At 35.9% G+C, this 26,128-nt stretch overlaps 1 long non-coding RNA gene across 1 annotated transcript; it reads right to left on the bottom strand.

Annotated features, from left to right (window-relative positions):
* Nucleotides 1-969: 969 nt before the first annotated feature.
* Nucleotides 970-20,080, bottom strand: LOC104510107. Its single transcript, XR_727893.1, has 3 exons — nt 19,959-20,080; nt 13,592-13,709; nt 970-1,127 (listed from the first exon to the last, which is right to left on the bottom strand). It is a non-coding gene; the product is annotated as an uncharacterized LOC104510107 (long non-coding RNA).
* Nucleotides 20,081-26,128: the final 6,048 nt, after the last annotated feature.

Here is a 26,128-nt window from a genome sequence, read left to right as displayed (position 1 = left end):
TAATTGCTACATAAGGTTAAACCACGACAAAACTAAATGCTTTACTATGCATTTCCAGACAGCTTTCTGACAAGGGAGTTCTGAAGTAATCTGTGAGGAAAGTAACCTTTAGATAATGTAGAGCATTCAGAAAAAAAACCTCAGTATGTCCTATGTGGGTCACAGTGCAATTCCCATTATCTCTTGCTCTCTCTATAAGAATGCAGAAAGGCACATGAATACTAGAGAGATATGTACCAAGCAAGTTGTGCCTCTGTAGGAAAAAAACCCATAAAACTAGTGAGTAACATTCAAATCGGCCTGGATTTAAAAAAAAAAAAAAAAAAAAGAAGGAAAAAAGTGAAGAGAAAATGCACTTACAAGGGCATTTATCTAATGGAGTCATCTTACAGTCTCATATGTCCCTTTCCCCTGTGGATTATGCTGTGCATTGCTATCAGCTTACCCCACAAAAGTAATTAAGAAATGGCTTTTGTACAGTGCTAATGGTATTCCTTACAGTGTAATGCATTTCAAAAATCTTTTCTCCTCTCTTTTCTATAATTTTTCACACTGTTCTAGACATGGAATTAGAGTCAGTGGCTTTTTGAAACCTTTCCAAATTACAGAAAAAAGATCTGCAGCGCTAATTACTTGATAACCTCTGAAAAATAATTTCTAGTGAATTCCAGATATCCATGAATGTACTTTAAAGGCATTTTCCCCTATTAATTTTAACTAAACCTTTCCCCTCTAATCACAGCTATGTGGTTCTAATTACCTCCTACTACCAGGCAGCCTTTGGTTCAAAACTATATCATATAAAAAATTTCTGCCCTGTCACATTCAAACAGTCAGTGGAAGGATAGCATTTCTTAATACTGAAAAGGGCTTACCAAGAAGAATGACAACACACAGCAGGATTGCGATTAAAGCTCCTGTGCTCAAGCCAGCAGAGGAGAGGAAAGCTTCAGCATGGCAAGTTCTCACTCGTCCATCTCTCTCACATGCACAAACCCTAATTGTGAGAGTACTGCTGCTGCTGAGAGGGGGCACTCCACCATCAGAAATCACAACCGGGAGGTAATAGATATCTTGAGTAGTTCGACTGTATCTCCTTCGTCTTGTCAGGATACTGGCTGTATTATCTAAAATATCAAAACCAGAATAACATTTTAATGAAGCAAAAAATAATTAAAAAAAAAGTTATCGTTTGTTTCCTGTCGAGTAGAAGCATGGGACATCTTAAAACTAGACAGTCCTAATCTGTGAAAATGCACAACTGAGAATTAAAACTTGACATGAAGCATTTGTGGCCAACGGAGAAAAAAGAGGAGGCAGGGGAAGTAATTAACGTTACATAAATAAGTCTATTTAAATTTATGAACTTATCTTAGAGTCTAAATGAACTTTGAAAAACATTTTGGGCCCAGTTTGTAAATTGTTTTAATCCCATGTTATATTGTTGGTAATACAAGGACACCTGTAAATAGGAATATCTGGAAATATGAGAATATCTATTGTGGAATTCATCCAAAACACGAAAACTTCTTGATTCTCAGGAAAACATTAAAAGGTCTTTAGTAAATGTTAAAATAAGACTTTCATGTTTTACTGTTTGTGACATGTTTCATAGATCAAGTGAGCTTTCAGACAACGTCTGAAAGGACACCGGACAGAGACTCCTACTATGAACAGGTCAGGTAGAAGAAGAGAAGGGAAGAGGGGTGGAGAAAGAGAAGGAAAAGGAAGAGAAAACCAGTCTTTTCTTACATGTTCATCTGGCATATATTACAATCACTGGGAATGCTAATGTTCATTACAGGCACATTTCAAGAATATTTATAGGCACTAATTAGGATAGGAATCTGCCACCCATACCCCTTTAAGTCCAAGAAATGGTCATAAAGAGAGTGCAGGGGAAGAAATGCTATGATAATATGTGTAAAATTTAATTTAAAATATTAGCCCCTGAATAAGAGCCCAGAAATAAACAAAAATGGAGACAGTGAGAAATCAGAGACATGCGCAGCTGTGGAGAGTGAGAGATGGGGAATGAGAAACAGGAAGAGAGATTAGAAGAAAAGAGTTCTTCTCTCATCCTGCTTGCCCATGATTAACATCACACAGTTTCCAAATTGTGGAGTTGTGGATTTGGAGATTTTAACGAAATAAAACAGAAGTGATAAGTGCAAAAATACATCTGCTGGGTTTCTCTTCCCATTGCAAACAAACCAGAAAATTTCTTCTTTTTCCTTACCACTGTGACTACAGACTTAAATGGGTTTATCATCATCCATGGAAAAATGAAGTCTGTGGCACTTTGTGAAAATCTAGTGCAACAATACAGCTAGTGTGGCATGCTTTAGCCCATAGGACTGACTACTTTTCACATGCATATCTGAATGTAGGAGTTTAAACTGGGTACAAACACTTGACCAGGTGACTACCCTTCATACCACATCTTCTATCAAGCTCTGTGCCAAATTTTAAAACATTTATTTTAACTCAGTTCTCTCAACATCTTGCTTTTGCATATCACCTGATAGTGGTGCTGAGAATAACTGTAAGTATAGCTGCACATCAGCATAATATCATATCATAATATATATGGCAACAGGTTTCACACAAGAAATATATATGAGGTAGGAAGTGATACCCTTGCTGCTGAGCCAAGAACTGAGCATCAGGTTCCACTGCACTCAAGTTCATTAGCTTTTCTTCTCCACCCCCTCACTTACTTTCTTGGAACTCTCCAGCATGGTGAGTTATTATAAACTCATTAAGTTTTGTACTTCTCCTGTGCAGGGGATGCAAAACATGGACTTTCTTTCTTTATTTATTAGCAGTAAATCTTGAAGTCCTCTTCTACTTGTTCAGGTTAAGTTATACTTTTGATAACTGAATCCCAAGATTTATGCTAACTTCTTCTTTAGAAGCACGATACTAGCCACTTATAATGATGTTTATATTAATTTCATTTACAGAACCTTATTGAAACCAGAAAGAGATGAACAGATAATTCTTTCATCTGAAAAAATCTGACACAGAGTACAATCATCATGTTGTGGAAATTATATTTTCACAGAGATTAAGAATTACCTATATGGTAAAACATATTATTTTCCTTACAAATATTGCCAGCTATTACATACACACAAAATAAAAAAAGGGTTTTGAATAACCTGAAGAAGACCCCCAACACAGAGGTGATTAAAAGATATACAGTAAATCCGTACTTTCTTTTGATATAGGGTTGTAGAAATGATTCCTATATACCTATAGCATGTGACATGCAGAAATATTTCTTTAAAAAAAACACCAACTGTTAAACTTTTGCTCTTCTCCAAATTGCTTAATCTGGGATTGTGAAACCTTATGAAAACATACTGTGGTATTCTCAGTAATGCTGATTTTTTTCATTATCTTATTGTTAAGAGATAAATATCCACAGTGTTCTGTAACTACATTAAGGAGCAAAGTGTTCTGTGTTATACTGAAGTCAAATGGTTGAAGAAATCAATCATGGCATCACTGAAACTCAGATTGCATTTTTTATATAAAGAAAACTCTCGCCTAAAGCAGAGTGAGCAGTGGCCTTAAGGCCAAAATTACAGACTGTGTCCCAAGACTAATTTTACAAATTTGGAGCAGCTTGTTCTTTGATATATGTATGGTCTTCTAATTAAATGCAGCACGTGAACAATCTCAGTGATCTATCTTAAAATACTCCTAAACCAAGCAAACAATTTTATGGAACACAGATTATAAAGAGGTAGATTTCCTGCATGTCATTTCATTTTTCAACACACATATTGGTATAATCAGGTGATAAAGTAAGCAGTTGTTTTATCTTTCTGCTACATAATGTTGCATACAGAACTTGCTCTTCTTTTTCTTTAACAATATCTTGCTCATTTGCCACTCCCAATTTTTTTTATGCTAGACTATCAGTCCCAACTTCCCTAATATTGCCAGAGGACACAGATAAAATCTTGAATGGTTCCAAGAGGGAAACCACCATAGAATATAAAATTACCTTAAGCTGGTCTGCCTAACAGCTGCCAAAACAGGGACAAATTGAGCTCTAGACACAGCCCAAGAGCAGAAATAAACTCACGTATCTGTGATTATTAGGGAATTTTAGATTTAAAAAAACCCCTATTTTGCATAAAAAGAAGTATATGTTCTCAGTATATATAGATATAAGGTGATGACTGCTGCTTCTGCATTTCTACACTCACAAAAAACCTTGTACCCCATATGCATTAAAAAATCCACCGACTTTCTAGTTGTTCAGAATCTATTTTATAATTGCTTCCCTTCCTTGAAAGGCAATTTTACAGATTATTATCAGAAGTCCTCTCTAACTATTATCTGCTGCAGTTCCAGGCTGTTAAACAAAACAGGGCTGGGGAGTAAATATGATCCCTGGGACACCGACAGTTCACACTGCTAAATTTTAGCACTCTCCCTGGTATTTTGTTGGTCTGGGAAAAATAGGACTCTCTCATATAACACGTAACCCACAGCTGGACTTAACAACATTCACCAGGGATCCTTCCCAGCAGGCAGTATGGACAAGAGTGAACCAGGCTTGTCTCCTCACACTTTACATAGTACTTCAACATTATTCCACATCCTGAGGATCATTAAGGTCCCGAAACAGCCTCATGCTACACACTCTACAGTACGCAACTTTCTTTTGTGTCACGATAACACTGCTCCATTGGGCTTCAATACATCTTTCACATTATTTCATGAAATCAGAAGAGAAAAAAACCCAACAAAATAATGAAATCTGAGCTCGACTGGGTACTACACAGGGTCCAGAGGAGGTACAAGGCCAAGCGCTATGTAATGTACACAGCCTGTGTTATTAAGCTTCATTGCAAGAGAACAGTCACAGTCCTGTTTTACTTTGTGTTCTTTTTTTCTTCTTTCCCTCAGCACCAATACTGCCACAATAACCTAAAGTCTGAGCAGCCACCTAGAATCCCACTGAAGTCATTAGAGAAGTGCAACACTCCCAAATGCACTTTTTAGGACATGTACTTATCAACAGAAAGAGAAAGCAATTTCAAAACAGTGACAGTTCCTAAGGAGTATTATATTTCAAGTTACAAGAAATAAGAAGACAACAGTCACATAACAAATTTATTAGAAATAATACCTGAAAAACCTAAGAATATCTTCAAGGACTTTGTTTGAAATATAATTCCCTATTGGTAGTAAGTGACACTATATCCATGAGGTAAACATTAATATTAACATCTGTCATGTCTCTTGTCCCCAAAGAAAAAATTCTCAGATCTTATATTGCTAAATCCAAAAGGTGACATTAAGTGTTATTACCAATAACAAGAACAGTCTTTCATTTCTGCTTAATACTCTATTTTATTTCTGTTACAGCGTCTGCAAGTCCCAAATGCTTCAGATACCTTGTCCATAAAAGTAAGAAAGTCCTACAAAATTATGTCCATGTGAATCTTCCTGGGCCTATACCCAAAGAAGGCCCAGTATTCAAATCTGAGCAGGAAAGCATAACCTCCTCCTTCCATCCTTTGGCATAAATCTAAAAAAGAGTGAATGATCCAGTGTCACTATACAGCCACAGAAGCAGTGATGAAAATGCAGGCTGAAAAGAAAAGCATCAGATGTGATGAAAAAACTTGAGTATTCCTGGGCAGGAATTTAGCATTAATGAAAGGATCTAAGCACAGAAGACTACTGGCAAAGATGTAGGAAAGAGCTCTGAGATGTGAGCATGTATGCTATAAGGAAAACTAGACAGATGAGGGAAAAACTGTGAGGACAATAAATAAAGACCGTGATTAAAAAAAAAAAAAAGAAAAAGAAAAAATGGACAAACTGGACAATTGAAACATTACAGTGAAAAAATCTGATATGAGCTATAATTAAACCATGCTTCTCTGGGGTAAAAGTTCTTGACAAACAAGGAACCAACATTTTTATACCACACAAAATAAATATAAATTGAAAAAATAGACATTATTTCTTTTAATGGTGTATTTGTCCTTTCAACATTAAATTTAAAATCATTAACCTCATAAAATTAGATATTAGTGTAAGGCACAAGTTTTGACAAAGAAGCAGTCAGAATCTAATTTTTAATTTCAAAAATTTGCCATGGTGAATTTATGTTGTTTGTATTCTTTTTAGTAACTAGATTTCTGTAGAAACAGATGTTACATGAGACATACCCAGGAGATTCTCTAACTCTGTAATTTTTTTCCTTTAATGCCATTTCACAAATATGAACACAAATAAAAAGTATGATTGGAATTTTTTGGTCACTGGCATGGAAATTCTCTGTTCCCAGTATCATCAGAGGTGATAATTCTCACTACTCCTCTATCACGGAGTTACCAATAGTAACTCTTAGTGCATGCCTGTGTGTACCTATAAATAAAATACTAGAAAGTAACTCAGCTCTCACATACTACTCTTTCTCATTAAAACTTCTAGACTATTTTACAAATGAGATTTCTAACCTTTTTAGAGAGAAGGAAACTGCATCTAAGAACTGATTTTCTGAAGGTCACTGAGAATCAAGCATAGTGAAGGTCAACGTGGAAAATGACCAAAGCTAATGACATTGGCAAAATACAGAAATCATGCCTCTTACCTCTATTCTCGAGGACCATCATATGTAAAGTTATGCCAACAAAATTATTAGGTAATAAGTTATGTCAAACTGTAGTACCAACTGCATCCTGACATCTATTTTGATGTTCTAAGTTTCCATGGGCTTAGTTGTTTACATTTCTTATCAAAGTGGAGGACCTACTGAGAGCGCAGCTAGAAAGACAGCAACTTTTAAAGGAAGGATCTTGGCATGAAACAGAAAAATCCCACAAACTAAAAGCTACAGGCAGTCAAGTTTGAAGACAGATACTAATGACCTAGGACAGTGTTTATTGAGAGGGAAAAGAGGAAAAGTTGTATCAACAAAGCTAGCTGGGGTGCGTGTCATGGACTGAGAAATTCCTTTAATACCTGAAAACAGACACAGGGAAGACAAGTATACAGGGCAGAACCTATAGCACTGGGATAAGAACTACACATCTGATTCATACAGGCCTTGAAGACCTTTTTGTCTCAATAGATTTAAAATGTGAACTTCACCCTGAGAAGAATGACAAGAACCAGGACTTGTTGGAGATGAAAGAGCTGACTGCTGAGGGAAATTAGCAACTCTGAAACAGAGAAAGATTTATCTGATTCCTTGTGGTACACATAGTCCCATTTCATGATCTAAAGTTTCTCATATTTGGGCTGTGTTTTGCAAAAATGGCAGTTTGAACTTCACATGTATCTCAGGTGGGTTTGAAGTTACACTTGAGAAATTCTGCAGCTCTCTAACGCAGCAGCTCTTCACACGGTGAAGACGTGTAGTTTATTAAGCCAGACTGCACACTGTGTACAAGGCTGGTATCACTTCCTCTTTCCACCATGTCTGCCTTTTTACACTGAGCTCTGTACTAAGAAAAGAAAGGAGGGCATAGGGAATTCAAGAAGCTCTGATACAATGATAACATTATAGAAGGTGACTACTGGAGCACTTTGGAGGATACTCATTTATTATTGACAGTTTCAGAATTCCTTTGACACATTATATATTACAGGAAGACACAAGGGAAATGGAAGTAAAAAAAATAAAACAAAAACCTGTTATATCTTAAGGCGTGCTTTAGTTTTCAGCTGTGATTACATCAGCAGTTCAACTTCTATAAATTTTCTGAAAATCAAAACTAATTAAACCCAAAGAAAATATATTGGAAGTATTTGCATTTCTTATATTTCTACAGTTACAGCAGCTAATTTGTTTATGTGGAACTATATTGATAGGCATTTTTGTTTCATTTCTTTATTGATAATGCATGTAAATATCTTATTTCTTTGCTGGTTTAAAAGCTATTGCCAATGGGCTTCCTTTCTAGTTCTGTGGATCACAAAAATGAAAAGCAATATAGCAGACTTTTTTGGCCTGAAACACAGCTGTTTACTTATGAGTTGTTTGTGAAACACAAACAGGTAGCAGCATTGAAAACAAATGCATGAAGAACCTCTACACTGAATTACCTACCCGATCAATCTTGATTCATTTATTTTAATCAAAAAAACATCAAAGAAATTCTCAGGTCGGAGGAAGAAAAATGTCTCTCTCAGCGGTAGCTAGTCCTGATTTTCTGGTGTGTTTTGTTTTTTTTTTTTGGTACTTGTGTTAGAATCCCTTTTATAACTTTCATATGTTGATTCTGTGTTAATACCTGCTCAGGCATTCAACCTCTTTAAGATAACAGCACTTCTATGGACTGTACTTACAGTCAGCACGTATAATACTACTTTGCACTTTTTCAGATATCATTTCTTTCAAATTACAACTTGTCTCCTTTACAGGTTGATATTTAATGGAAGGGCAGTTATAACTTGCCATACTATATAAACAGAGTGAGTGTGCCACGTTGTTGTAAATAAAGGCAGCAAATATGTAGCTGCTTCCCACTCACGTTGGGTTGCAAAGCAGGGATTTCAATCTGACCTTTTTGAATGCCATTTCAGATGCCCTATAACAACTAAGACATGGTCTGATATCTGGCATGCTCATTTTCAACTTTAAAGCCCTGAAGTCATGTCACTGGCCTGCTGCAGACATCTTGTGCAATATGGTTGAAGATAAGAATTTTGCACGTATCAGGGAAGATAGAGAAACAGAAACTTCACAAGGGAATTCATGCTGGGATGCGATGAATTAATCTCTGGAGGTTGCTCTCTTCCTAAATAACAGCAGTGCCACATAAAACTGATCTTTTGTTACTCATTACTCATCTGTGACACAGGGAAAATATTAATTTGCATCACAGGCATGAGTTGATTAACATATTGCAAATTTCATTTTAGTCAGATGACATTAAACTTGTTGTGCTCCAGATTTTATAGAAAAACAGGTCTATACTTCTGTGGATACTAAAGTATCTTGTGGCATAACATTAAGAAGAAGGATTCTCCAAAGGGATAGTATCAGAAAAATGGCCTACCTTTCTTCCAACTCCGGAATATTCTCCATCACTGAGCAATTTTCAAAAGGCCAGATCTTTGAGGAAAGTGGGCAGAGGGGAAAAATAAAACTGCAAATATTTTTGTGAAATGAAACCTTTGTCCTGAAGAAATAAAAGGAGAGGAGAACAAATGCTAAGCATTCTCTAGGGAGCTGTTCTTCCTTCAAAGTAAGGTAAACTTCGTCTACTTCAAGTCAGAAGTCTCAATTTATTAAAGAATGTACAAAACTTACTGGTGGTGCTGGGTGAATATGCACAGCCTCTGTACAAACCCTGATTGCTCAGGAAATTTACAAAAAACACTGGAGCATCCATGGTAGACTGCATAACTTGTGACAAAATAATCACACCAGCAAATCAGAGCTTTACAGTGCATAAAATTCATAAATGTTCTCTTGCATCTAAGTGAACTGTTTTCTGAAGGTTCAATCTTTTGACAGCTCCCTGGAAAGTGTTGTGTAACTTTTGAAAGAGGTCTCTAATAGGTAACAAAATAGGCAAAAAGAGCGATTGATTTTTTTTTAATTCAGAAAGAGAGTGAGTGACTATGCAAATGTCTATACGTTAAGGGTGGGGGATGCTCTAATAATGACATGCTCACACACTTTTTCCATCAAACTAAAAAATTTTAACAAATATGTTGACCATTCATTAAGCATCTGGAAAAATAAGATTCTTCCAGGATAAAAAAAAAAAAAATATTTACAAATTCAATTCTTAGGAACAGCTATGTTGCAAAGTTCTTTCATCTTTCCCCTAATTCTACAACAGAAAGTGATTTTAGTCTCACACTGCCCTTGCAAATTTTTAATGGGGCATCCAAGATCAGATAATTCTGATCAGGCAAAAAGTGTAAATTTGAGTTATTACATACAAGTGAAAAAAGCAATAACATTATGTATGATAACATCCTAAAAATCAAACTGACGAGAACACAGTCAACAATGTAACATCTGAACTGCAACACCAAAGCACCTCCAAATTAAAGAAGTATTTGGCTGCTCAGGTTTTAATAGAAACATTTTTTTGGACAGAATAAATTATAAACAACCCTTTTTCATTAAAAAAGCTTTCACAAGTACAATCCCAAACCAAAGAAACAAAAAGGCACCTTCGCTGGATTTGTTTTCTAAAACTGCAGGAAATTATTACAATTTAATGCACTGTCTTTGTACAGCAAAGAAATTCTACTGCAGTTCTTGTTCAGTCTTGCTTACATGTGTACAGATGCTGCACCGTTTTGCTGTCTTTCCTCTTAAGCCTCTACTGTCTCTGAATAGTAATTTTTCAATATATAAAAAAATCAAAAAGCAGCCAAGAATCTATTGTAACTTAAGAATCCGGTCAGTAGGTAAAAAGGTATGATATTCTGTCTTGTCTTTTTTTTTTTTTTTTTTTGATAAGATAAAAATCTTAACCACCAACAGAATTCAGAAGGTGAACTAAGCAACTCTGAGGTTGTACTAGACTGCATATTTGGTATAGCCCTGTGGCTGTCTCCTGACCTATATTTCCCTGAGGGTTTTAAGTTCTACATTATGAGGGTGTATAGTCAATGGCTTGAGTTTTAACATTGTGGATTGTTACTGAGTAAAGGCAAAAGTTCAGACTCAAGAGATAAAAATGTAACTGGTCATATGATCAATTATCTGGACTGATGCTTTAATATCCATTTCCACTGCTGAAACCATAGAATATTATTGACCTGAATCATACACATCCTGAGATTGTATATTGCTGCAGTCCATACGTAGGTACGCAGGGACAAACTACAAAATCTTACAAGTCCTCTAGATTTCACTCAAAGTGCATAGATACAAGAGTGAATATTTAAAGATCCAATTCACTGCTTCGGAGTCTTTTGATCTTGTAGCTCTACTGATGATAATGTAGCAGGGGAACATTTATACAATAGTGCATTTGGGCTCAAAGAGCAAAATTCTGTTGTTCAGAGTTATGAGAAAGTCTACTGAGACTTTTGTGAAATGAAACCCTCACCCTTAAGAAATAAAAGGAAACGATGACTGGATCCAAAGATGACTGCAAGAGAAATACATCTTTGCAGTGACAGATACAGCTACCACTGACTGCCACTTTCAATGTGACATCAGGATTTGTTTTTTTATAATTTTGCAGAACACTATTGAAAACTCTTTTAAGGCAATTGCTGTTATTTTTTCTTTAACTAACATAACATAACAAACAAACCCTTCAAGAATGCCAGCCCTTGTAGATTTATTAAATCCAGAGGTAAAAATAGCAGCTACCTTGTGTTAAGAGCATTCTGTTTCTTTTTAACAGCTGGTGCTCAAAACCATGAATTTTCAAAAATGCAAACTTGTCACAAACAGAAGAAAAAGCTCTTCTGCCCATCATCTCTCAGCTCTTTTGCAGAAAAGAAAATAACAGAAATTTCAGGAATACATGACAAATATGAAAGCTGTAAATGCTAGGTAACTGGATATTGTGAATGCACTTTGAAGTGTTTCACTTCTGTTTTACATATAGAGTGTATCGCAAGGATAAGGTCCCAATAAAGGGCAGTGTTTAAACAGTACAATCAAAGGGTCTTGAGCAGAGCAAAATAGTGATAATTTGTTTTTAAGATAAATTTCTTGATATGATTTGAGTTAAATGGTTGTGTTATATGGACAAACGAGAAATTGCATGTCTGGAGTCTCTGTACATGTAAAAGTTTTATGTGAGATGCTACAGGAAATGCGTATTCACTTTTTGTATCACCTTAGGTGAAATAAAAACATAACGCACAACCGGTTTTTACCTTAAAGGACAACTTTCCCAGTTCCTTCCCTTACTTCCCTCTGACAAATCCGAATTAGGATAGTCCAAACACTGCCTTCTGCTGTTGGTTGTAAAGTCACTGCTCACTGCTCTTGCAGAGGTGACAAGAAAGCAGCAAATACTTAGTGCTGCATCCTTACATACAAAAAATATGATACTGTTGCATTATAGATTTATGTAAAGTTCTCAACTTCTTATAAATCTGTGTAGGTAAATAATTTAAGTTGACAGGCAGTCCTTAACACAGCATTTTCCATTGGTAATCAACACATACAACTCAGAACCCAATTAAAATACGTTCAAAATGAAAAGATATCTACATTGTGAACCCGAGTTTTAATATTTTAATATTCAAAGGCATGTCTTGATGCAAGCATCTTGTATGAACATGGTCTCCCACATGAGAACACAATCCATTACTCAGTGAGTTTATTTGAATCTTATGCTCAAATACAAAAACACGTAACAGTACACTTCCTTTATTTCCAGAACAACCCTCTAGCTTTTGCTACAATGTTCCATCACAAACTGAGTGGAATTGACACACTAATCTGGGACTGATCACTTAAGGAATATTTTTAATATACTAATTATTCCATCAAATATTTTTAGGCTTTTTTGTAAGTATTGATAGATTGAATTGATCTCTTCTGGAACAAGAATATGAAGGTCATGAATATAGTACAAACAAATAGCATGATATTTTTCTGCTATATATGTAGTTAAATATTGGAGCAAATTCAATAGGTAGATTATGCAGTCTCCTTCCTTGAAAGGTTTTACAAACAGATAAAAAATATCTGTAACACAGTGTAAACATCACTGTATGTGTCTTATGCACCAGTGACAGAGTTAATGCTTCTCAGCCATTACAGTTGAGTAGTGACCTGTAGTATCTCAGAAAGTATTCCACGGCATTACTGCAAAAAACCCCACCCCTGTAAAATAAAGCCAACCCCTCACACTTCCACACATGCATATAAACAATACCACACAATGCACACATACACAAAAGTTCAAGAGGAAGCTACAGAAAAGCATTTAAAGTTTACTCTCATTTTCATCAGATTACAAAATGGAAACCATAAGGCAATTCTCAACACATGGTAAGATTGATTTTGGTTCTTTTTTTTTCGAAAAGGCTGGACAGATATTTTATTCAAGAATGTTCAGAAACATTTGGCTGGGTTATTCTGAAGGCCCTTTTCCTTCTGGGCCTCTCTGCTATGAATTTCTGATTGTACTTTTTAGGAATACTTTGTTAAGAAGGGCATGAAGTTACAGACTATCACCCAGGAAGCTCTGTAGGACTTGCTTTTGGTATCATATCTGTAAGAGTAAGCATGAATTTAACTTTTTATGCCCCTTAATTTCTCATTTTTCCTTTAAGCAATAACCAACAGTAACCTTGACAGCACCCACTCAGTGCTATTCACCTAGAAATAGACAAAATTGCAAACATCTTTTTCATTAATTCACTTTTAGAAAATGTTCCTGAATGTATGAAATATAAATACAAAAATAAAATGGAATATAAATATAAAATGCAATGTCTGATTATTCATGGTTTGGAATATTTTCTATACACCATGTCCTTGATATCAGCCTGTTCAGTGATGACAGATTACAGTTTTTACCCCATCAAGAAACATATGGAAATCTTTCTGTTCAATGAGACATCCCAGAAAAGACAGAGACCCATGTCTTTGAGATTGTGTTTGATTTACCTTCATTGTCCGTCAGAGTAAAGTTGGGATTCAAAGAAAGCCCTTCGTCAAGGGAAAAATGGAATCTTGCCCCATTTGCAGTATTATCTTTGTCAGTTGCAGTGATAGTCTGAATTACCTGAAAAAAACCAAAAAACCTGTGAATATGTTGAAATGTGAACTTGACCCAAATATTACCTGACCTCAGCAGGATGTTCAAACTTAGCTTATTTTAATTTTCTACTTCACTGCTGCTAAATTCAACTGAGGAAATGACTGGGCCATTAGCTTGATTTCTCTAGCATGAAATGTTTTAGGAGACACACTTCAGAGCTAGATAAGAGCATCTAAAGCATCTATGCTTTCTGACATTCTCATATGGTCAGAGAAGACAGATTTTCACCATCTGCATGGCATCCCGGTGATGTTCAGAATTACAGTCTCACCTAAATATCTGTTCTCATGGAACCAAAAGTAAGGCTAGATCAGGATGGTCTATGTGGAGAATCATCTGCTTGCCATCCCAATAATTTGATGTACTTCAAATGTACTTTGATGTATTGGTTAGGAAAAATAATTGGTTAACCAAAATGGCAGGTAAATATTAGCTGTTTAATATTCCTGTTGTGAATCACTTAAATTGCCAGAGAACAGAAGAGGAAGAACGGGAACCGCTCCTGGTTTTGCCTGGAAGGAACAGAATTAGATGTAGCAACCACGTATGAGAGAGGTATTTTTGAAAGCTAGGACCTTTGCCTTCGAAAGCCCTGGCGGTTTTTAAAATTTGCTTTCAACTAAAATGTGTGACCAAGCAATATTTTTACCTCTGCTTTCATTTTCATGCTGGGCCTGGAAGCTCAAGTGCTAAAGTAGGATTTAATAAAAGTTTTCTTGTGATATAGGCAGTAAAGCCCATGTAGAGCTGCACAGAGCTGATAGATATCCTGAGGGAAACGTAAAAGGGGGAGGGAAAGTGCTCTTTTCATGAGAGTTTTTCTTTTCAGTGTTCAGATGCAGTCTGTCTGGAGTGAACCTGAAGCCTAAATAGTGCTGGCACAAGTGGTTTGGTCAGTTTTAGAAGATGGCACACAGTTCTCCAGCTCCATTCACATAAGAGAAGCAAAACAAATACATTTTAAAGCCAACAGAATACAACGTTTATTGCATTGACTATATACAATATAGTACATTATTCTGATTATACACACCTGAAGTAATTACCAATACTGATGAAAATTACTGAGAATATTTTAGAAGTCAGTTGTAATACTTTTTTTTGCCGAATTGTAGATCAATCTGAAACATTTATAATTATGCAGTTTACCAAAGGAAACATTGACGGAAAAGTTTGGTAAAAGCTAATTGTTCCCTATTGAACTTTGCAAAAGTGGCATATTTGGTATTGAAACAATTACCCTGTAAAAACAGAAATACAAGATTATCTTAGATGTATTTAGTTAATAACTTTGAAATGGTACTAGGCAAAGCAAGGGGAAAAAAAGGTTGATGCAAAAATATTTTCAAAAGAATCAGTTTTTTGCATTACTCAAATACTAAGAATACTCTTAAATACCATACATAGCTGTAAAAAATCAGATAAAACTTTAAAAAATATATTAATTTATTAAATATTGTTTATAAATCCTCTATTCTGTTTATCAGTGAGATAGAAGTCATTTGCCATGCACATTCAGCTTTCATTTGACAGCCTAGTAAATAAACTTGCATCCTGTTGCCTTCTCTTACATAAAGCGTTCAGTGACAGTTTACAGAATCTTGTTTCAAGAACATGCCATTTTGCAACAAAAATGCCTTTGATGAAGACTTCAGTGCCACAAGACAGGTGCAAAATTTATTTGGTTTTAAGACTAATTTTAAACCTCAACAATACATACCGTCTACATTCCCTGATTTCACCCATGGAAACTCAAGTATCCCTTGAATTCACCCATGTATGCAAAGAAGTATAGCACCAGATGGTATAGAAATTATGCTGTTCCATGTGGAAAATAGACATTCTATGTGTAATAGGACAGATCAAAATATTTTTGACAGAAATCTTTTTAAAAAAAAAAGTTTATACTCCTTCAGAAAAGGCTCTTGCTTTCTAAGGAAAAGATTTTCAAGACATTGATTCAGAGGTGAGGAACAAAAGTGTGTGTTCTCTTGACACCTAAATGTACTGTTAACTCTCTTCTAATTAATAGGCCAAGTAGCTAATGGCCTATTAGCAGACATTAACATGCACCTTACCAAAGCTGACTAAAATAAAAATGTAGACACAGAACCTCAGCTGCTGCAAAGCTCACTTGGCAGCACTGAAGCGATGAAACTGAAGGGTTATGCTATTTTTTTTAAAGGTAAGAGTTGATGACAAACGAAAGAATTTCAGCAATGGAGGAGAAATAATTGAAGAAGATAGAGAGCAGGTGCTAAATTCTACTCATATCCTTCACAGAACTGAATCAATAAGCAAGTAAATATACACACGACAAGCTTATAGAAGAGGCATTCCTTGTCAGCTAACATTGATTTTCTTTGGCTATTAGAAATAACAGCATCCAGGGTGAGGTAGTTCAGGTTGGCAGCACCATATTTATACACCTTACTTCTGAAAATGTGTGTGTGTGTGTGCATGTGCATTTACAGACACCTGTGTGTTAATTTACAGTGACGGACAGTGTCAGGGAAATTACCTTTCACTTTTATTGCAACTTTTTCTATTATTTCTTTGAAAAGAATGCAGAAAAAGTGTTATCTTTGGAGATCTGTAGTGAATATTTTAGATTTAGTCAGATATTTTAACAGGTTCATCCTCTGCCAGTACTAACACTGAACATGGAAACTTCAGAAAACTGTCAGGACTTCAGTCCTTCTTTTTCCAGAACAAAGCACGGAAAATTTCATTTGTAAGTTCACTTTGTGGAAGACTGCAAATTTTGATTTTCCTACATTGTCTAAATTTAACAATCATTCACAAAATCAGTATATTTCCAGAAGACAGAGTTCTCAAAGTCTATATACCATCTAAGATCAAATCACAGCTGTTTTATCGACTTTAATATACAATATCTACCAGGCTTCACTTGGAAGCTGTTGGAGATACTTAGATTATCTTCTGAACAAGGTGACTGCAAGGGAGTAAAGCAGTGTGGAAATGTTTATCTTCTCACAACCATTTTCTGTTTGTGATGGTGTTCATTTAAATCCTTTAAGTTTTATTTGCATTTGGTTTTGGGGTTTTTTTGTTTGTGTGCTTATTTTTGGTTTTGTTGAGGTTTTTTTTTAAGGTAAATAAATTTGTATGTGGAGGGAAAAAGAAGAAGGGACAGGGGCTGTACAATTAAATGACACTGCGATTTCTCTCCGTAGAAGCCTCTTCTGAAAATAAACAAGCAAACATAAAAAGTCTTCCAATGAAAAACTATTGGTTATTTTATCTTGCTCATAATAAATTCTAAATCGATGTGCTACTGAAAGAAATAGGGACTCTTCTTGGCAGTGCAGGGCTGGAGCACAACCTCAAAGCACTAGTTAAGCAGAAGTGCCTGGCAGTACCTGACAGAATTTGTTCTTCATTGATAAATCTTATTAATCATTCTCACAAGATGATGGATAACTCAGAGTTAATTCTGCCTTTTCAATGATTCAAAACCATCCAACTAGGCATGCTTTTTAGCATATGGAACACTTGCCTTGCTCTGTAATCCTTGTTTATTTGTCTCTCCTTAATATTTGTTGAACACTGTCATTTTCTTTCTCAGACCAGACAGTAAGATCTATGTACTTTGGTGTTTTTGTATACTTTGGGTTTTGTACATTGCAATGGTATCACATGTTTTTCTGAAGCCTTATTGTGCAATGAAAATAAAACCTAGCGCACGTAATGCACCTGGTTGTTTAAGAATACAACATCATGCTGATTCTACTACTGCTTGTAGATCCTTCATGGTAGCATTAATATTGGGTATTAAACTGCAATGCTACAGAGGTCAGGAGTCATTCATGCTTATAAGTAGTTCAGAGAGAAATACAGTCCTGACCCAAATCAGAGTAAATGTTGTTATAATAAAACTTATTTTATCCTTTTACAATCTCTCATAAATTTCCATTTGCAAAGTTACTACTGGAGAGTTAAAACTTTCTTAATAAGAAACATTAGCTTCCCCCCCACCAGTAAACAGCATTTCTCAGCTAGCTTAATTGTATTCTTCAGCTTATAAGTAGTTATAACAACTATTAAAAAATATTGTTAAATTATATTTTTAAAAATATGAAGACTTTGAAAGTTATTTCAATTCATGCTTAAGAGATTTTACCTTCTATTATTAAAAAAATAGTCTTTCACATGTTCTAAATCTTCTATATTTGGCTTTATTTGAGGTTTTCAGAACATTATTTTTACACTAATAAGCATGCTAATATGAGATACTCGGTTGATAGACAGACCTAATTAGATTTTCAAAGACTTTGAGTGAGGTGTCTCAATAAGAGCACTGAAGAAAATTATGCGGTCATGAGATAAAAAGGAAGGTCCATGCACAAATAACTGCTTAAAAAGCAGGAAATAGGGTCTCTTCTGTAAATTGTCTATTCCAACAGGAAAGGAAGTCACAAGGATTTCCTGTTCTGCACAGATTTATGCTGGGCCACTTGTTGGTCAGTGTAATAATAAGTGTCTTGTAAGGAGTATGAAGAATCAGCTAACCAAATATATTTATGATACTGAGCTGTTGAAGGAAGAAAAGAAGAAGGGCTGACACTAAAGACCTTCCAATACTCAGCAGCCAGGCAATACAAAGACAGGTGAAATTCTTTATACATAAAGTCTTAGTTTCAGATACCTTCAGCAGGCGGGTTTTTACGTTGAGTGCTTACTAGTGGTTAAAAAGCAAAGCCACTGTTAGAAATTGCTAGGAAAGGAATTGAGAACAAATCAGAGATCATCATATACTATGAAGCAGAAACTATGATAGGAATTGTAAACCACTGCATACCTGCATCTTGAATCTTCATTCTCCATCTCAAGGTCAATAGAGAGGATTTGGAGAAAGATTAGAAGAGGACAAGATGAATGATCAAAAGTCTAGAAGGGCTTTATCTGGGCCTGTCCAGGTTAAGTAGGACTCTTCAGTCTGGACAAGAGACAGCTGAGGGGCAATGTGCTAGAGATTTATGAATGGCACAGAGGTAATAAATAGGGATCAACTGCTCTTTCTCTCTCTTTCTCTTCAAACACAAGAACCGGTAAATATTGATTAAAGACAGCATTGGTAGATTAAAAAAAAAGAAAAAGGTGGCGTGTCTTCCTGAAACATGCAATTAAACTGTAAAATTCCTTGCTGCGTGAGGTAGCAGATATCAAAAGTTTATGGTTTTTTGTAGCAAAAGCTAAACCAATTCATATGAGATGGTTATTAACGGATTACTAAAACCACAGAAACAACACTTGGATCAGGGAATGATCTACAAATGATCTGAGACTAGAGAAGTATTAGGGCTAAGTATCATACATGCTTGACATGTTCTTATAGTGCTCTTTAGATATCAGCTTGCAGCCACTGTCAAAGTCAAGATAATGTGGTCAGCCTATAGTCTGACAAAGTACAGCATTTTCATAGTCTTAATGTTAAAATAGAAATATGTCACTATGTACAGCATTTATGTACACTGCTTTTTAAGATTTGATGAGAAATCTTTTACTATTAGTAATATATTCCTCAGGAGAGTTAGGAGCTCTTGCAACCTTTGTAATAATGCAAAACCAGGTAAAAGTTCAATCTATGCAAAAAAAGCAAAGGCACTCGGTAAAACTGTCAAACCATGGATTGTAATGAAATGCATCAATCACAGGAGTAGTGGCTGGAATGTGATTTTGTTACTCAGCCTCAGTTATGACCTTCCCCATGCTCAATGTTGTCAAAACCCTGCTCAACATCTTTTCCAGAAAGAGTCTGTACAGGTAAGGGCAATCAGCATGCAGAAAGTGAGGATGGCAGCCATGTTAACCAGCCATTTCACTGAGCTGTATTTGAAACGTTGCTACCATGTGGCACTTAGAGAAAACACCGTAAATCTGCTTCATTTTTCTCAGGATAGTGACTTGTCAAATTCCATCACTAATCTCACATGATTAAAGTTTTGTTTGTCTTTACCAAAGACAGTTTGGGTATCTTCTTTTTTTCAGCAACAAGAAAGATATGTTGTACAAATTACCACATCTTCTCCCTTCAGCCTAATAAAGTTTAAAAGTTTAATCAACTGTGAAATGTGAAAATGAAACCAGAAAAAATTATGACGTGTTCCCTTAGTCAAACTTCTTACATATGTGGCATTAACGAATAAAGTACTTGTGTCTCACTGGGAGAAAGATAACTGTGAGAGTTACCTGACCAGGCTTTGCATTTTCACAGACAACTATGTCATACTCTCTGGCGAGCTCTGGAGGGTTGTCATTGACGTCCAGTATTCTAACACCAACTGGAATGTGGCTCACTAGACCAGGATTGTCTGCAAAACATACAAAGGGGTATTAAGCCTTTGGAAATATTCAATATTACATGCCAGCCTCGATTTAAACATGGTTTCTTAACACAATAACTGGGTAAGAACTAGATACAGCTGCAGAAATTTAGGCAGCAAGTTAGTAAAAGATGTTTGCTGTGCTTCATTAATTGTTTTGAAAAGTAATTTAAAAAAATAACGGAAAGTATAATATGATTCTTAAGTCACTGTTATATCAGTAAAACACAAGTTGCTTTGGAACTGAAATGGGAGAAAGCTTATGGAGTTGTCGCATGCTGTCACACTAGCTGAGAAATGATCAATTGCTTTGTAATGAATGTCATCATAGTATTGAATAAAATCTAATATGAAAAATATTAAAAAACTTTTATCAGTCCCTGAAAATGTTTAGGAAATAAAATACCAAAATAGTAAGAAAATATGAATGCACAGACACATATAAACCTGTCCCAAGATGGAGTTCAGCTTCCTCAAGAGTTATTATGCTATTACACAAAGTAGTCAATGAATCTTGCTTTATCAGTGACATCCTGGGTAACAGGGGAGGTTAGCAAACATGACACCCATCTACAAGAAGGGCCGGAAATAGGATCTGGGGAACTACAAGCCTGTCAATCTGACCTCCGTGCATGTTATGGAGCAGATGATCTTGAGTGCCATCATGCAGCACACAGAGAAAAAAAAAAGGCGATCAGGCCCAGTCAGCATGGGTTTATGAAAGGCAGGTCCTGCTTGACTAACCCAGTCTCCTTCTGTGACAAGCTGACCCAATTAGTGGATGAGGAAAAGGCTGTGGATGTTCTCTACCTGGACTTTAAGTAAAGCCTTTGACACCATTTCCCACAGTGTTTTCCTGGAGAAACTGGCTGCTCATAGCTTGGATGGGTGTATTCCTTTGTGCTGGGGAAAAAGCTGGCTGGCTGGCTCGCTCCAAAGGGTTGTAGTGAATTAAGTTAAAGCCAGTTGGTGGCTGGTCAGAAGTAGTGTTCCCCAGAGCTAAGTACTAGGGACAGTTCTGTTTAATATCTTTAGCAATGACCTGGATGAGGGAATTGAGTGCACCCTCAGTAAGTTTGCAGACAATAGCAAGTTAGGCTGGACTGTTGATTTGCTAGAGGTTAGGAAGGCACTTCAGAGGGATCTGGACAGGCTGGATAGATGGAAAAAAGGCCAACTGTGTGAGGCTCAACAAGGACAAGTTATGGGTCTTGCACTTGGGCCACAACAACCCCATGCAATGCTACAGGATTGAGGAGGAGGGGCTGGAAAGCTGCCCAGCAGAAAGGGACCTGAGGGGTTGGTCAACAGCCAGCCGAATATGAGCCAGCAGTGTGCCCAGGTAGTCAAGAAGGCCAATGGCATGCTGGCCTGTATCAGGAACAGTGTGGTCAGCAGGACTTGAATACAGTGTTCAGTTTTGGGTCCCTCACTTCAAGACAAACATGCTGGAGCACGTCCAGAGAAGGGCAACAGAGCTGGTGAAGGGTGTAGAGGACAAGTGCTATGAGGATCGGCTGAGGGAATTGGGGTTCTTTAGCCTGGAGAGAAGGAGGCTGAGGGGAGACCATATAGCACTCTACAACTAGCTGAAAGGAAGGCTCAGAGATGTCAGTGTTGGTCACTTCCCCCAAGTGACATGTGATAGAAAAACAGGAAAAATCCTCATGATGCGCCAGGGGAGGTTAAGGTTGGATATCAGGAAAAATTATCAGGCAATGGAATGGGCTGCACAGGGAGGTGGTTGAGTCACCATCCCTGGAGTTATTTAAGAGATGTGTGGACAAGGTGCTTAGGGACATCGTTTAATGGTGGCATAAACAGTGTTAGGCTAATGGTTGAAGTAGAGGGTCTTAAAGGTCTTTTACAACCTAAAAGATTCTATGATTCTACACCAGTAAAAAAACAATGTTTAAATAACGGTGTCTTAGGCTATGATCTGTACATGAGTGAGGGCTCACCCTGAAAAAGAGCTCACCCTGAAGAAGCAAAATAAATATAATCCTTTCAATGAGAATACACTTGCAATCATAAAATGGGGAAAAAAAAAAACCAGTTCTCCTTAATCCATAATTTCCTTGTTCTTACTAGTAATTACTAAGAAAATATTATTTTTTTGAAATAATGTATATTAAATCTTTTTATAATTAGCTAAAATACACCTTCTGAAGTCTGTATAAGCATCAATTCTTTAGACAACAAACTTCATTTTACTTTCATTTTACCAACTAAATGAAACTGTCAGTAGAAGACAGCAAAATCAATCTCTCAAACACAACAGTATTGAAGAATGGGGTCTTATAGATTGACATTTTGAAAGTGCATATCCCTGTGTATGCTTATGAGAAGAAGAAAAAAAACCCAAATCATAACAAACCAGAAACATTAGTAGCCTAAACCTCATTTCCCTTGGTTATTTTGATCTTAATTAATTCCTATTCTGTTTCTCTTAAAAAGGATCAATTGTAAAATGCCTTAAATTTTTCACATATTTAATAGCCTCTGCTCAAAATTTCAGAAAACACTGATTAGACACATATTTGGATTTAAAGCCACCAGTAATGTAGCTTCCCAGTGAAAGAACATTTAAGAATGTTGAAGTTTCTTTTGACAGACTGAGAGATTTATTCTTCTGTGTTTTCACCTAGGATACTAGTCAAAGAGCCTGGGATTTTAAAAAGTCTCTTCATATTTTTCACATTCTTTTTTTTAACTAATATGTCTATGTTCAGTTCATGATTTTAATTCACTTTCAGAACTTAGTGAATTATCCCCATAAAATGGAAATAGACAGGAGTTCAAATTGTCAACAGAAAAGGAAAACTTAGCTTAGATAATACAGGAAGATGACACAGCATTAGAAGTTATAAGAACATACTCAGAAGACATTTATAGACTTGCAAATCCCATATTCTTGCAAAAATTTTCCTTGACTTGGCATTTTCAGTTTTACTCTGAAACTCTAAATACCTTTATAACAGGTAAACTAAGGGACTAAAGTAGGCTGTCATCTTAATTTCATTCACGCAAGATTTGAGGCTTTCCACTGCTATCTAGAACACACATTTAGTGGAAAACTTTAAGGAATGTTAAGGTGTTGGGAATATATGAAGTGAAGGTGAAGTACAATGACACTTGGCTGTTCACTAAGCAGTTTGGAGAAAGGAACCATTCATCAACCTTTACTCTTATTAGGGATAGGAGAAATCTTATCTCTGGAGACTGTTTGCCATATGAGTATGAAAACAAAAAGCTTTTATCCTTTGCTGAAGGTATGTCATGCGATTGTGCAGAAGAACACAAGCAGTAGAGACTGAGTATTTCTTATTGCTCACTGAAATATAGCTTACAGAATCATTTAGGCAACTTCCTCTGTCAATGTCATCAGACAATCCAGTTACAAAAATCCTTTAATTACAATTACAGAACATTATATCTATCAATAGAGGATCTAGAGATGATCTACAACTCAAAGGAACTTTGTTCTTGAGGTGTTGTTCAGGATACCCTTGCACATAATTTGTGAGGTGTGTGAACGATAAAGTGGCATAAATTAAAGCAAAAAGCACAGAAAAACAAAGAAAGAAGACAAGAGGCAGAGATTACAGTAAAGGGTTAAGGATGAATGAGTTAATTTGGAAGAGGATTCATTAACTATACTGAAGGAACTGAAGTTTTCAATACTAGAGAAATTCAAAAAAACTTTTGTCAGAAGGTAAAAATGTGGGATTATCAGATATCATAGGATTACTGAAAATTCTTATTTGAAAGGGCTTTCTGGAGGTCACTGTTCTAGTCTCCATCTCAATGCAGGGTCATCTTCAAAGTGATAAGGGGGCATAAGACACCTAAGAGGAAGGGAGCAATAAAGCAGGAGAAGCTCAGGGCAGAGTGTACCAGAGAGAGAAAACAGTTCTGTAGGCCTGTCATAGTTACTGGGGAAGGAAAATCAAACTTTTTAGTCCAATGTATGGCAAAAAAACATTAAATATTTCTGTTTCAGTACAGACAATTAGATCTCTTTGCCTCATCTTGAATGTGTCCTCTTGTATGCTTGTCCCTACTACCCAGTGTAGTCTTACTCTACTCTTAAATTTGCATTATCTTCACAGACATTTCATGGAGATTCAGAGAGTTTACCTTTATTTGTTCTGCAGCTGCTTTGCAGCACAAAGAATTCATAAATACCTTACCAGTTCAAAAGGGTTCTTAATGCACAAGTTATTATTAGTAACTTTCTGGAAGCAGATACTTCATGGGATCATTGACATTTGCAGGGAAATTTCCATACTGACAGCCCACCCACTACAAAATGCTAATAGGGAAAGTATTAACACCACTTACCAAAACAGCCTTAAAGTTTATCCTGTCTTTTTAAGGTGTACAATTCACCTACAATTGCCAAACTACTCTAATAACATTCTTTTAGTAGTACATTTTTGTTAATTAGACAAATTTCTTGCAGCATTTTAGTAGATTTTCAGTTTTAAGATAAGATTCGGTGCATATTTCAGGCCTGTGCATTATAAAACAGCCAGATCCATTCTGTGTCCTATTAGCATTATGCCTCAAGAGTAGAATTTTCAAAGTGAATGCTCACTGTTTTTAAGGGATAACTGAAGCAGAAACATTGCTCTGATTCACACATGTTAGGGACTTGCTTTCACAAGCTTAAGACTTTTCCCAGAATAAATAGTTCTTCTGCCAGAATACTAAATATCTGTGAAGTGAATCATTTTCATTATCAGCCCCTCCACCCACAAGTTCTCTGTAAACCTAAGTCTCCATCAACAGCCAGTCTGAAGTCTTGAATCTTCTCTTGCATTAATTTCTCTGGGCAAAATTTAAGCACCCTATTTAAGAAAAAAAAAAAAACAAAACCCCAGCTACTGCTGTCTGAGACTTCCTTTTCATATTCCATGGGCTTTACAAAAATTAGTTCTACCTGAATGACGTTCAGTATAATAGTCCTGACTTCAAAAGTCTGTTGTGGTTTTGGTTTCATTTTGTTTTGTTTTGTTTTCTTGGGGGATTTCTTTGGGGGTTTGTTTGTGTTTGTGTTTTTGTGGGGGTTTTTTGTTTGTTTGTTTGTTTTTAATTTAGGCTGGTATAGTTAAAAACTTATTATGAAAGCTGAGTGAATAATGTAACACAGAGACAGTCTAAATTATTTTAAAAGAGTGAAGAACCTTACCAAAAAGTGGAGTAATTTGAAATGTTTTCATGATCTAAACCAAAAAACTTCACCTACCTTAGGATTAGAATTAATTTCTATGTCTTTGAATCCTCAATCTTAAATACTGATGTTAATCAGTATAATAAGAACTTTTTTTCCTCATTTTGACACCTTTTCAAAAACTTATGAGGCAAGCCAATACTTAGGAAGTTCAACCAACTATCTATTCCAGTACTTTTTTAAAGAGGTAGAAAGCACTCATCACACTTCCCTAATAATGATTAGTTTTGACACATTAGAAGACTAAACATAGATCAAGGAAGGATAAAATATACTACGGAAACAGAACTAAAATGATGAACGAATGTCTAGTATGCAAATGAGAGTGGTATTATTCAGAAAATACTGGGTCTAATTCGGGATGGTGTGTATGTGTTAAACTAAATTTTCTGGCAAGGAGAAAATTATGCAGAATCTAGTAATAAGTGTAATGTTCTGTTCTGCTTTTTTAGGGTAAAGTGTACCTTTAAATATTGTTACCTGAAGTTGCTTAGTAAAATGTTTTTTTTTTTTTTTTAAGCAAAATTTGATGTTTCACTGACACACACAGACCTGAAGGCACTGGTTACTTCTCTTGGATCATGCTAGTAGTGGTAGCAGTAGTAGCAACAGGAGCAACAGTAGCACTGCAGCAGATTTAAAACATCTCGCACTTTCAAGCTGGCAATTCCATCTGCCTTAATGCAAGCAAAATTCTGCAGCTCACAGATAACTCTGGTGCTCATCTCCTCAAAATATATTGATTCTGTTGCCAGAAATGTCCATTTTGAAATTCTGGTACTGACTCACAAAGCTCTGAA

Source organism: Eurypyga helias, unplaced genomic scaffold, assembly GCF_000690775.1.
Source record: "Eurypyga helias isolate BGI_N326 unplaced genomic scaffold, ASM69077v1 scaffold13095, whole genome shotgun sequence".
In the NCBI taxonomy this organism is placed as follows: Eukaryota; Metazoa; Chordata; class Aves; order Eurypygiformes; family Eurypygidae; genus Eurypyga; species Eurypyga helias.
This window is presented reverse-complemented; position numbering and strand designations above follow the sequence as displayed.